This window comes from Narcine bancroftii, chromosome 10 (genome assembly GCF_036971445.1).
Source record: "Narcine bancroftii isolate sNarBan1 chromosome 10, sNarBan1.hap1, whole genome shotgun sequence".
Taxonomy (NCBI): Eukaryota; Metazoa; Chordata; class Chondrichthyes; order Torpediniformes; family Narcinidae; genus Narcine; species Narcine bancroftii.
In genome coordinates, this window is record NC_091478.1 from 74,582,214 (window position 1) to 74,589,551 (window position 7,338).

The following is a 7,338-nucleotide window of genomic DNA, read 5'->3' on the forward strand; positions in this document are numbered from 1 at the left end:
TCAATCCGTGGCTTGGAAGAAAGAGTGGACATTTCCTGAATTTTTTAAATATTTTGGTGTTTCCTTGTGACATCATCGCATCTGCTGCAGTGGGCTCATTAATAGAGTGTGCCGGAGACTTCCAAAGTAACATATGATGATAGAGCTGTGAAGAATATTAGAAGACAGTGTTTTTGGTCCTATGAGATTGTAAAGTGTAGAGAGATGCAAGAAGCAAAAATCCGTTCCTATTTAACCCAAGAGTATTGAGTTCACTTTAGTATCTTGTGGAAAAAAACATGGAATGAAAAGATTATTTTATTCCTGATGTTACTGCACTATTGCACAGATCAACAGTTACAAAAACATTGAAGCTACAGTACAACTGGTCAGGACTGGGCCTATTTCGGATAAACAATATTTTCGGAGAACTGATCATTTTTTAAGAACAGCCCAGTCGCAACAGTAAATCACTTTTTTTTTCAAAAAAACACATAATAAAAATTTCAATATCACATTTATATTAAACTTTTTCTTACAAACAACAAACAAAAACAAAACAGTCCCTCCCTCCCCCCCCCCCCCCCCACCTTCCATACATACAGATCCACACATCATCAGAGCTTAAATATCTTTTAAATGTATAGAATAGAATTGGGGAAACCATGTTTAAATACATATAATAGTTGCATTTATAGACCTTTTTCTTTTTTTTAAATTATTGTATTTGGGCCCCTATGTGGTCCAGGTAGGGTTGCCCGATTTTTATAAAAGTGTCGTATTTGTTCTTTTAATTATATGTGATATTTTTCCATCGGTATACAGCTGTTCATTTCCAAGTGATCACAATACATTTTTTTGCTGCACTCAGTGCTATTTTTATAAATGAGCTTTTATATTTATTCAATTTGTTGCTATTTCCATAATAGATATAGTTCAGGGTCATCCGCGAAGGCCACTCCTGTTATCCTGATTAATTTTTCTGTGAAGTCTTGCCAAAATGGCCTCGTCACATGTAGAAAAGTTCCTGTCTCAGTCCCACATCAGAAACACATCTCTGATATTTCTGCTTTTGATCTGTGTAGTCTCTGTGGGGTAAGATAAAATTGGTGTAAACAATTATACTGAACCAATCCATATCTTGCATTTATAATTGATGTCATGCTGTCCTTACCCCAATCTGACCAGCTTCTTTCTGAAATCACCTCACCCAAGTCTGACTCCCATCTTTCTCTTGACTTCATGGTTTTGCACTTTCGCTCTAGAAAGCATAGTATATTTTTTGTTATTCCCCATCCACACCGTTCATTCAGCTTCACTAATTTCAGGTGGGGTCAACGTTGGTCCCCATCTTTCTCTTACGAACAATCTAAGCTGGGGAAAACAGGAGAAGGTCTCATTGGTCACTCCATATTTGTGTTTTAATTGTTTGAAGGACATAAGATTTCCTACCATATAGTAGACTTTAATATATCTTATACCTTTGTCATATCACAAGTTTAATATTCTATTGCCTATGTTCATATTTTACACAGTGGGGCTTTTATTGATATCCCTACCTCTTTTTTCCTATGCATTCATTAATTTCTTGCCATGTTCTGATAATGTGTATTGGTAAGGGATTATCTATCTTTTTTTTCTAGTGATTTGACACTCCATTTATAGATAAAATCCTTTGCTTTCCCCTCCTCCACTGAGTTCATTCCCATCCGAATCCAAGAGTGGGGGTTGTCTTCAATGAAGAAGGCTATGAGAAATTTAACCCGTGTAGCTGGGTAAATTTTTTTAAATCTGGAAGTCTAAGTCTTCCCATCTCGTAGTCCCATGTCAATTTTTCTAGTGTGATTCTTGGTATCTTATTATTCCATAGGAACTGTCTAATATGGTGGTTTAGAAGTTTAAGGAAGGTTTTAACTGACAGAATTAGTTTTGGATAACTGAGGATTTTGGATAATCTGAGTTGTCCTGTATATAAAAAAATACATTCAATTCCAATGTGTATCCAGTGAATGCCATTACTAATTCTTGTTTCTTTTTTTTTTCAGATGCTTTTGAAAGACTGGCACTTTATTTCCCCTGAGAAATAATGGCGATGTATACTCAGTCATATTTTTTGAAGCCTGCAGGGACATCTCTCCCCATGGCTCAGTTGAAACCTGAAAGTAAGCAGAAATATTTCCAGCTATTCAACAGCATACCACTCTCAGCTTCAATTTGGTTGGGCCAAGTTTAAAATTGACATCTCCAACATCATCATCCTCTCAAAACTGATCAGCAAACTCCATGTCCTGGGCTTCAACACCCCATTGTATAATTGGACCATGGATTGCCTCATCAATGAGGATTGGTAAGAACATCTCCTCCACAATCTTCATCAGTCCCAGAGCACCACAGGGCTGCGCTATTAGCCCCCTACTCTATTCACTTTACACCTATCTCTGTGTGACTTGGTTTAACACACCATCTACAAACTCACTGACAATACCGCAGTAGCATGCTGCATAAAAATGGGCGACGAGACAGCATACAGAAGGGAGATTGAAAACTTGGCTGAATGGTGCACTAACAACAACCTTGCACTTAGAGTCACCAAAACCAAGGAGCTGATTCTAGACTTTAGGAAGAGAAAACCAGAGGTATACGATCCAGTGATCATCATAATCAGAATCAAGATCAGAATCAGAATTTATTGTCATGAAGAAGTCACAAAATTTGTGGTTTCGTGGTAGAATCATAGGGCAAACATTCATATAAACTACCTTACAACAATATAATGCACGAAAAAGTGAGGCAGTGTCTTTGGTTCACTGACTACTCAGGAATCTGATGGCAGTGGGGAAGAAGCTGTCCTTTTGCCATTGAGTGCTCATCTTTCGGCTCCAGTACCTTTTTCCCGATGGTAGCAAAGTGAAGAGGGCATGGTCTGGGTGGTTGGGGGTCTTTGAGGATAGAGGCTGCTTTCTTAAGGCACTGCCTCTTGTAGATGTCCTCGAGGGAGTGGCATCTGGTGCCTATGATGTCACAGGTTGAGTTAACAACCCTCTGGAGTTTATTCTTGTCCTGAGAGTTGGTGCCTCTATATCAGACAGGGATGTAACCAGCCAGAATGCTCTCCACAGTACACCTGTAGAAGTTTTTGAGAATCTTTGGTGCAATACCGAATCTCCACAAATATCTGACAAAGTATAGCCGCTGGCGAGCCTTCTTTGTAATTGCATCAACATGGAGGCTCCAGGACAGATCCTCAGAGATGTTGACACCCAGGAATTTGAAGTTCTTGACCCTCTTCATTACTGAGCCCTCGACGAGGACTGGGATGTGTTCCCCTGACTTCCTCCTGAAGTCCACAATCATCTCCTTGGTTTTGCTAACGCTGATCGCAAGGTTGTTGGCATGACATCGCTCAACGAGTATTGGGGGATCAAAGGTGGAGAGCGTGAGCAAATTTAAATTCCTGGGAGTCACTATCTTGGAGAATCTTTCCTTGACCTAGCCTGCTAATGTCAGTTTGAAGAAACCCTCTACTTCATCAGAAGTTTGAGGAGGTTCAGTATGACATTGAAAACAATGGCGAACTTTTAAGATGTGTGGTGGAAAGTGCGCTAACTGGCTGCATCACAGTCTGGTATGGGGACACCAATACCCCCAAGTGGAAAGCCCTGCAAAAGGTAATGGACCCAGCCCAGGACAATATAGGTAAAACTCTCCCCACCATTGAGAAAATCTACATGGAACACTGCAACCTAGAACATCACAGGCAAAACCCTCCCCACTATCGAGAACATCTACAGGGAATGCTGGTGTTGGAGAGCAGCAGCAATCATCAACTATCCACACCACCCACCACACACTTTGTTCTCGCTGCTGCCATCAGGAAAGAGGTAGGGGTGCCACAAGACTCACACCACCAAGTTCAGGAACAGCTGCCACCCCTCCACCATCAGACACCTCAATGACAAACTATTTATTACTAAATATTTATTTTTGTATTTGTACAGCCAGTTTGTTTATATTTATTTCTGAGTTTATATTTCTTTCTTTTGTATATGTATCTTTTTCTTGAATACAGTTTGTACTACTGATAAGTAGAAATTCTGCCTCACCCACAGGAAAAAGTTGTATGGGATGTCATATATTTACTGTGATAATAGAGTTTTCAAGTTCATGTTCAAGTTCAAGTTTATTAAGTTGCATATTTGCATTTATTTTAGAACAATTAAATGTGGGTTCTGAGGCTTAATGTCCGATCATTTCTTGTGATACACATCTCCGAACTAATCATTCTCCAGAATTACAGGGCTGGTTATTACCTCACTCCCACTTTAGGGCATCCAGGCAAGTAGTTTTACTGAGATTTGATACCAGATTACCTGCAGGCTCAGTCAAATAAGAGTGAAGCAAGATCCGGACCTTACAATAAAATCTGGAGATATGATCAGCACCCCAGGCTTCGGGCAAACCTTCACTCGTTTAACAGGAAACCCTTGTAAGCCGTACGTTAACAAATTGCTTAGCGATTAAGGAGAATGTGCCTCAACAACCCTTTGTTTCGATTCATATCCATTTAAAACCTCAACTGGTTTTACTGAGGGTTGTGTGCAGTTGCACATTGTGAAAATCAACAGCGTGTAATAATTGAAATTTACATTTTTGAAAATGATAAGACAATTGAAAAATTCAATACATCTTTAGTTCCAGAGAAAAAAAAACGTTCACACTATCAGCAAAATAGAATTCAGAGGAGATTCCAGGAAAGTTCTATATAGGCAATATAATTCTACTACTTTCTCCAAGGGAGAGTTGAATGTAAGCCATACAATATATAATTACTATGTGGTGTTATTTTGGTTCCAATGGATATTGCAAGGGAGAGAACATGAAGGATTGTTTGATTTTAAGTGGGTCAGCAATGATTTCATTGACTGGTGGGTCAGGTTGGAGGAGGAGGCTGAATGGACAGTAGTCCAAGTCTTGTGTTATAGTGCTTAGGTGGGTTTTAGTGCAGCCTGGATATGTGAAGATGTCACATTAACAGCACTGTTGGTGGACCGCAGCCTAGGTGACACTATTCATCTCCCTGATGATTATAGAGGTCCGTCTAGTACCCCTGGAAATATTCCTTTGCACAGTTATGACTACAATGTTTAAAGGGCATTTGACCAGTACTTAGACAGAAAGGCTGAGTGGGATACAAACTTAATGTGGGGAAATGAGATTATACTCAAAAGCCATCACAGTTAGCATGTATACAATGGACTAAGAGGGCCCCTTTCTGAGCTGTGGCCATTATTATCTGTAGATGGTGGTATGGCATTTATCACCTGCACAATCACCTTCGGCTGACCATGGTCAAACAGCGTTCTGTCGGTTCTGTTGTGTAAACAGACACTTTTTGTGAATTAGCTGAAATCACAAAAACACAGCAGCAAGGAGAAGGTGTCAAAGAATGTGCCTACCAAATCACAATCCTCTTTGACTGTGGATCTCGATGAATCTGAACTTAATCCTTCCCTTCACAGATATTTGTAATGAAGATACAGGTTGTAGCTCACCTCACCTCGTGCTGCCGTGTAAGCCACAGATCTTACTGAGTTGCTTCATTCTGCCGCCAATTTGTCCTCAGCAGCTTCTCGCCTGATCAGATGGCCTGGTCAAGTAGATTTACATGACATATAATGGGTCATCTTTGCCCAGAGCATTTAATTCCAGTGCTTTACTGAGATCATATTGATTCTGGATTTCCTGGTTCTAAAAAACATTCTGGGATTGGGATAAACCGATCAAAGACTGTATTGTAACCAGGACAACATGCAGAAATAGCCCTCCCCAACACTTGGGCTGCAGACACCTTCGCTCTGTGTATCCCACATCATGGAGCCCAGTCCCTCTTGATGTTTAAATTTAATTTTAAAATTTAAATGTAAAAATTGAAGAGTGGGAGGAAACCGGAGCCCCCAGGGAAAACCCACGCAGACACGGGGAGAATGTACCAACTCCTTACAGAAGACAATGCTGATTGTTAGCACTGTTACAGCATTGCGCTAACCACCACGCCAACTGTGCCGCCTGTTGAAGCAGGTGCCTTCCTCTGCTTGATGAATTCAGATGCAATAGTGTCATGACCTGGAACTCTGCCTGAGGCAAGCAGGTCTGTTGCTTTAACTAAGCTTATTCACTGCTGGTAATAGCAGGCAAGCTCTCAACCATGACCAAAGCCTCCGTAGTGACTTTGGGCACTAGGGGTCCCTTTTTCAAGGTAATTTCCCACCAGTTGTCTCTCTGTTCATTATAATGAGTGATGGCCTCCCTACTCCTGTTTTCATTGCAGCTGTGTTCCTTGCTGATTGTGGTGTTATGTAATTACACCACTAGGTCACCAGGGGTCATCCCGGTGACCTTGTATATAAAGCAGTCTAGAGCTACAGTCTAGCCTTCCGGCTTTGTCTTGCAGAGAGACAGGACCTTTTAGTCTACTTATTAGTTTATTAAAGCTGCCTTATACTCACACTGCTGGTGTGGTTATTCTCAGTACACTGATGAAACAAACAAATCATCAAAGTGTTCTAATATAAATAAAGAGTAGCTGGAGAGATTCAGTGGGTCAGGAAATGGTCAGTCAACATTTCAATTCTCTACCCCTTTTCAAAGGCCTTGACCCAAAACATTGACTATTTTTTTTCTGGGGACGGAGTCTGACACACAAAATCTTTCCAGCTGCTCTTTGTAAACTTTATGTTTCTTAAGGGTTCTGGGATCTCTGAGAATGTTGCTTTGTCCTTGGCTGGGAGTGTGTACATCTAAAGATAGCCCCAGCTTCAGTGTGTTCAGTTATTAGATCAACAGATGTTCTTGGCTGCTTCCACACTCACACACAAATTGTTTCAGAGTGTCAAAATAATAATGTTTGCCTGTGTTTATGCCAAGGATCATGCAGTATGGTGTCATATTGTGTTAGACACAAGTACAATGTACAGATGCACCAACTACTGTGGTAAAAACATTAAATTACAAAATATGTTGTTTAAATAAAAAAACACAATGCTGGAGAAACTCAGCAGGTCACACAGTGTCCTTTAGGAAGCAAAGACTAAGACATGTAACCAACACTTGGGGATTGAGCCCTTCATCGAGGTAAGGAAAAATCTAGGCAGGTGCCCAAATAAAATTGTAGGGAGGAGGGGCAGGGGGAGGAAGAGTCCCAAAGGCAGGAGAAAATAGGTGGATAAGGGAGGAAGAGTACAGCAGCAAGCAGGAGGAAGGGAGGATGGCTTGGTGAATAGAGAGGAAAGGGGATGGAGAGCTGGAGGAAAGAAGACAAAGGGAAAGGGGAGGAACAGAGAACAGAAAGTAGACTAGCAG

The 7,338-nt window shown here is 40.7% G+C and overlaps 1 long non-coding RNA gene across 1 annotated transcript; it reads right to left on the reverse strand.

Moving 5' to 3' along the window:
- Positions 1 to 698: 698 nt before the first annotated feature.
- LOC138743970 (uncharacterized) lies at positions 699 to 5,614 on the reverse strand. The gene is made up of 3 exons (XR_011345148.1): positions 5,532 to 5,614; positions 1,154 to 1,240; positions 699 to 1,067 (listed from the first exon to the last, which is right to left on the reverse strand). It is a non-coding gene; the product is annotated as an uncharacterized lncRNA (long non-coding RNA).
- Between the last annotated feature and the right edge of the window lie 1,724 nt (positions 5,615 to 7,338).